This window comes from Meriones unguiculatus, chromosome 6, assembly GCF_030254825.1.
Source record: "Meriones unguiculatus strain TT.TT164.6M chromosome 6, Bangor_MerUng_6.1, whole genome shotgun sequence".
Taxonomy (NCBI): Eukaryota; Metazoa; Chordata; class Mammalia; order Rodentia; family Muridae; genus Meriones; species Meriones unguiculatus.
Genome location: NC_083354.1, coordinates 14,172,678 through 14,178,647, shown reverse-complemented (window position 1 = coordinate 14,178,647; position 5,970 = coordinate 14,172,678). Strand labels below are relative to the sequence as shown.

Here is a 5,970-nt window from a genome sequence, read left to right as displayed (position 1 = left end):
ATGGAATTGAGAAGGGATGAAGGAGGGGGCTACAGCTGTGATACAAAGTGAATAAGTTGTAATAAATTTTAAAAAATTTTAAAGAAAAAAATCTTGATTTTTTTAACACTTATTAAAGAGATATTTGAAATCTGTTAGTGTACCTAATTGCTCCACTTTCAATCCAGTTGTGAATAAATTTTACTTTCATGGGAAGATTGCAAAGAAATTACTCAAACAGGTAACTGCTTCTTCTTTTTTTTTTTTTTTTTAATTTAGATAAGCCTTACTTCACATAGGGCATGGCAGATAATGCCTCCTAAGCTACTTTTTCCTCCCAGCCCCACATCCCATGCAAATTGCTCTAAAAATTTCAATCTTGGCTACTTCCCATCCATAATTACATAAATACTTGCTTATGTTTCTCATCTGGATTGCTTTCCTCCATTGATGCTGATCCGGCCATGTGTTTCTCTCCACAATAACCCATGTGGCTCTGCCTCCTTCCTTCCTTCTCTCCTCCTTCCCAAGATCCTTCTCTCCCCAAAGTCTGAGAACCTTAGCTCTGCCCCTCACTTCTACCTTGCCGAGGCTTCTGCATTTTTATTAACCAATCAACTTTAAATTGGGTAGAATAAGATTTACACAACAAGGACAGGTGTATGTGGAAATGTGCTGATCTGGGCAGCAACCAGATCGTAGGGAGCAAAAAATTTAACAATCAAATACAAAGCACCACGTCATGCCATTATAATTTCCCCTTTTTGTCTAATTTTTAAAAAAGCCATTTTTTAAAACTATGTGTAGTAGGACAAGTATGAAACAACTATAAAATGCAGTAGGTAAGAATTACATACATAATATCTAGTCTAAAGACATTTGGCAACCTTGAAGAAAATATTATCTCTTATCTATGAGAGTCTAAGTTTCTGAACCTAAATCTATCTCTATCATATCATGTATATACCAACCTGAAAACATCTATATAGACCTTAAAACATCTTCTTAATTCCTAAGCAACTAAGCTTAATTGTAGAACTATAACTATTTGGTCTTCAACCCCATCAGAGACTTGAGAAGGAATAAAAGTAATTACGTGAGTAAACAGAAAGTCCAAGCTAGCAGCTTCCAAAATAAAAATAAATATAATAGAGACAGTTTGCCACCTGGACAGTCACCCCAAACCTCTATTAGGATGGAGCATCATCTTCAGCCTTCTGGCCCAGTGTATCTGACAGACATATTTGTGAAGCAGGAACTATGAAGGACTTGCTTACCCTGTGTTGGCAGAGCTCAGCAATCCACTTGGCCTGCGTACAAACTTGCCCGTTTTAGGCAGAATTCTGTCTGCGGCAGAAATGAGGGCATTTTCTTTGTTCTGGTGGCTAACTTGCCACGTAGAAGCAACTCCATAGGAGGTCCTTTGATGTTCATCATCTTCTTGAGGCAAACTGGGGGTGCTGCCAGAAGTTGACCTGTCTGGTTGTCAAAGAATCCTTAAGATAATAAAAAATATCTTTAAATGCCGTATTCTGTACGTCTCTGAGGTTTTTAAAGACTTTATCTGTCTATTCAGTTTTATATAATCTATCTATCTCTGTTGCCTGTTTCTATCTGTTTGCTATCTGTTTAACCTGAGAAGCCTATTTCTGTGATAAATTAGATTAGTATCTGACAAGACCATGAATTTGATTAACTAACAATTAGCTTATATTTTTAATTATACTAAACAGTTTGGAATAGCAGCTTTCTCAAAATATTAGAAGTAAAACTTGTATTTATAAATCAGTTTATGTCTATAATACCTCATTCAGAGTTAGAACATATACGTGTGTATGTGTTTGTATCAATATATCAACATTTATACCAATGTATCAAAATAATAACCTTATTTAAATGTAATACTACCTTTAAGTTGAAGAACAGATTCAATAATCTACATTTTGTCTTATTATTCCTATATTTCTGTATTACCCCCTCTTTCTTTTTAATCCCTTTCTCCTTTAGAAAGAATGAAAGAGAAAAGGAAAAGAGAGAAATCCCTGAGTCTAAGCATTTATACTTTGTTTTCTCTCTGAATAAGACCATGAATAACTTGTAATCAATTCCCCTAAATGACAACAAACATCCATAGCCCATTAGGACAACCAAAACTTATCCATCCCACCTCAAGAGAAAAAGGACATTGTTCTTCTCAAGGTTGTTCCTTGTTGATTTGTGGGCACAGGATACCTTTGGGGGTGGGGGCAAATAACATTGTAAAAAAAAAAAAATAAGTCAAGCAAGCGAGCAATAACATTTGTGGTCCAGTCTCTAAACGTTGAGAAATTTTAGGCTTAATAGAAGTCCTGTTTGGAACAGTCTGAGATGCTGAACCAACTGAGATCAGCAGCTTTCTTTGAAGCTGTCCTGGGAGCAGGCTTTGAGGGAACAGCAACTGAAGCAGTCTAACGCTGGATCAAGCAGGATGCTGGAATATACGTGTCTGCGTCTCAGCATCCTGGAGGATGGATCTTTTTTTTTTTTTTTCAATGCAGTTTATTCAGGAACCTTGAACAATCCTCCGACCCTGGGGAAAGCCAGCCCACAGCTTAAATAGCCTCTGGGTAGCCAACCCCAGCATGCCACGTGGGCAATGCAGATAGGTCCACATACATGGAAGCAAGCCAGATCCTCAGCCTTAGCCAAATGTGGAATTTTTCATGACAGAGAGCACTCACCATCCGGAAGGTGGAAGGCGGAAACCAGCTCCATCTTTAAGGCATAGCATTCCGCAGCTCTCTACAGTTCCCCCTTTTTGTTTTAGACGCATCAGGCAAGAGTAGAGGTCTGATCTCTGATATTAGAAATAAATTGGGACTTTGTACCGATGTTCATTTAGGTGTCATCCACCCAAAGAGCATCAGACCCATCTGATACCTTTTTCTCAGAGGCCGGACCTGGGGCATCAACCCGCATGCAATCAGACATGCTCTTCTCTGGGTCCAAAGCGGCTGACCCTGAGTGCAGTGCTTAGCCTCGCATCCTGAGCGTATCATTTTAGCTTTTTATGGTATCCAACCATGCTTGGGGAGAATGTCCTGCTTCAATGGCTGTAAAGGCCTGAATGATCATGGCTGCATCACACTGTTGTGAGACTCTAATCTTGCATTTATACCACAGGCAAACCAAGGAGACCAACACCAGAAGGCCTGCTAACACTCCCATGCCCGCCCATTCCTTCAGATGATTCATGGCTGCAGCAATCCATGTTGATAATCCTGTGGCTAGTCCTGTGTCCACTCTGGTAGAATTTACTGTGACAATGGCCACTCTCAGCTGCTCCATCGTAGTATCGAATTCTCCAGTCCAATTACCTAAAATATAGCTCGACAATTGTTTAGACAGATTTGCAGCACAGGAAAAATTCTCATGTTGTATGCTAGTGACACAAAGTCCAGCATACTTTCATTGACAGCCAGGTTGAGCGATTTGCCATAGGGTATCAATTTGCTCCTGCAAGAGGTCAATCCTCTGATTGAACACCATTAAGCTTCCTTTTAGTTGAGCATTAATTCCTTTATGTACAACTAAGGCATGAGCTACATTGGCTAAATGATTATTCAGGGTCTGAGCAGTCTGCCTAGTATGACTCATGGCTAATGCCCTGGTGGTAGCTCCAACAGCCGCCAATGAGATGGTAGTAACAATGGTGGCTGTAGTTCCAAGATCCCTTTTCTGTCTGAAGAGAGTCATAGTGTGAGGGGCATCAATGGGCACAGGCACCCAGTGAGGCATGCGAGTAACCAAGGCATACCTAAATTTACTAGCATTCCAGCATTGGGCAAAAAAGCAAGTATCATTACCACAATTACTTGGCTCTATCTGGCTAATAATGAATAAAAATGGGGGATATAGACAAACAGGTGTAGGCTTATAGGAAATATTATGAGAAGCCTTAACCCCTCGTTGGAACATCCTGCGTCAGTTCTAGAACTAGCAGTGGTGGTGTCCGAGGTCTGAGTAGGTTCAGGAGACCATTGCCCCCAGGGGCGAGACGTGCTCCGTGCCAATTGACTAACTCCATGTTTTCCTCCAATTTTGAAAGTCGTTTAAGGTTCTTAAATTATTTTTCCCCTTTTTTTTTAAATTTTTCATCAATTACACTTTATTCATTCTGCATCCCCCCATAAGCCCCTCCCTCCTCCCCTCCCAATCCTACCCTCCCTTCTCTTTCTGCTTGCATGCCACTCCCCAAGTCCACTAATAGGGGAGGTTCTCCTCTCCTTTCTGATCTTAGTCTGTCAGTTCACATCAAAAGTGGCTGTATTGTCCTCTACTATGGCCTGGTAAGACTGCTCCCCCCCCAGAGGGAGGTGATCAAAGAGCAGGCCAATCAGATTATGTCAGAGGCAGTCCCTCTTCACATTACTATGTAACCCAATTGGACTCTGAACTGCCCTGGGCTACATCTGTGCAGGGGTTCTGGGTTATCTCCATGAATAGTCCTTGGTTGGAGTATGAGTCTCTTGGAAGTTCCCTGTGTTCAAATTTTCTTGTTCTGTTGCTCTCCTTGTGGAGACCCTGTCCTCTCCAGCTCTTACTATTTCCCAGTTCTTACCTAAAATTCCATTCACCTGCCAACAGTTGCCCATCCGGCTCAGCATCTGCTTTGATAGTCTGAAGGGCAGAGGCTTTCAGAGGCCCTCTGTGGTAGGTTCCTAGGTTGTTTCCTGTTTTCTTCTTCTTCTGATGTCCATCCTCTTTGCCTTTCTGGATGGGGATTGGACATTTTAGTTAGGGTCCTCTCTCTTGCTTAGTTTCTTTAGATGCACAGGTTTTAGTGGGTTTGTCCTATGTTGTATGTCTATATGAGTGAGTATATACCATGTGTGTCTTTTTGCTTCTGGGACAACTCACTCAGGATGATCTTTCCAGATCCCACCATTTACCTGCAAATTTCATGATTTCCTTATTTTTCATTGCTGAGTAATATTCCATTGTGTAGATGTACCACAATTTCTGCATCCATTCTTCAGTTGAGGGGCATCTGGGTTGTTTCCAGCTTCTGGCTATTACAAATAAAAACAGTGGTTAGATGCCACGAAGTAGGTGGCAATGCCTTAACCGTATGCGTGTTGTTAGGCCCAAGGGCCTCTTCCATCCTTGTCAAGGGGAGTGCTAACCTTCTCTCCTTTCATACAACACTGGAGGATGGATCTTGTCAGGTCTGATCCAACTCTACCCGTGTCCGGTTCCTTTGTTTTATGTTTCTCACCTGGGCTGCTTTTCTCCATCTACACCAATCCAACCATGTGATTCTTTCCATGCTAACTCATGGTGGCTTTCCTTCCTTCCTTCCTTCCTTCTTTCCTTCCTTCCTTCCTTCCTTCTTTCCTTCCTTCCTTCCTTCTTTACTTCCTTCCTTCTTTCCTTCCTTCCTTCCTTCCTTCTTTCCTTCTTTCCTTCCTTCCTTCCTTTCTTCCTAATAGCCACTTCTTAATGGCTTCTAAAGTCCATAAGCTTAATATCAGAATGCCACAATTTTCCTTGTCCCTGTCCCGAAATGGGTCTCTTGAAAGTGCATTCACTTCCTCCCCATCAAATGCAAATTTTTCATTTGACCCCTTACAGGATATATCACTGTACAATTCAACTCTACTGTCCTGGCCTTCACATAGTAATATGCAAAACTGTAAGGAACTCAGTGGTGACAAACAGTGAGAGAGGAAAGCCAAGGCCTCAGATTGTCTACACAGTAACAGGTCAACACTCACACACACACACATGCACATACCATGAACTGTGACGTATGAAGTAAGGAGATCACAGAGCACAAAGCACTGAGGAGCAAGAACAACCAAGTCTGCCTCCAAAGAAGAGCAGGGAAGCCACAGCACAGCAAGGCATGACACAGACATGACATATGAGCAGGTATTTGTGACACCGGATGCTATAGAGCTACCAATGCTACCTGCTTCACCAGCAACCTCTTCTCCCCTTTCTACTGGC

General features: G+C 41.7%; 1 long non-coding RNA gene and 1 other non-coding gene across 2 annotated transcripts; both read right to left on the bottom strand.

The window, feature by feature from the left end:
• Nucleotides 1–267: 267 nt before the first annotated feature.
• LOC132654897 (uncharacterized) lies at nucleotides 268–4,728 on the bottom strand. The gene is made up of 3 exons (XR_009592504.1): nucleotides 4,580–4,728; nucleotides 2,147–2,211; nucleotides 268–1,475 (listed from the first exon to the last, which is right to left on the bottom strand). It is a non-coding gene; the product is annotated as an uncharacterized LOC132654897 (long non-coding RNA).
• A 312-nt stretch (nucleotides 4,729–5,040) lies between these two features.
• LOC132655017 (U6atac minor spliceosomal RNA) lies at nucleotides 5,041–5,166 on the bottom strand. The gene has a single exon (XR_009592601.1). It is a non-coding gene; the product is annotated as a U6atac minor spliceosomal RNA (small nuclear RNA).
• Nucleotides 5,167–5,970: the final 804 nt, after the last annotated feature.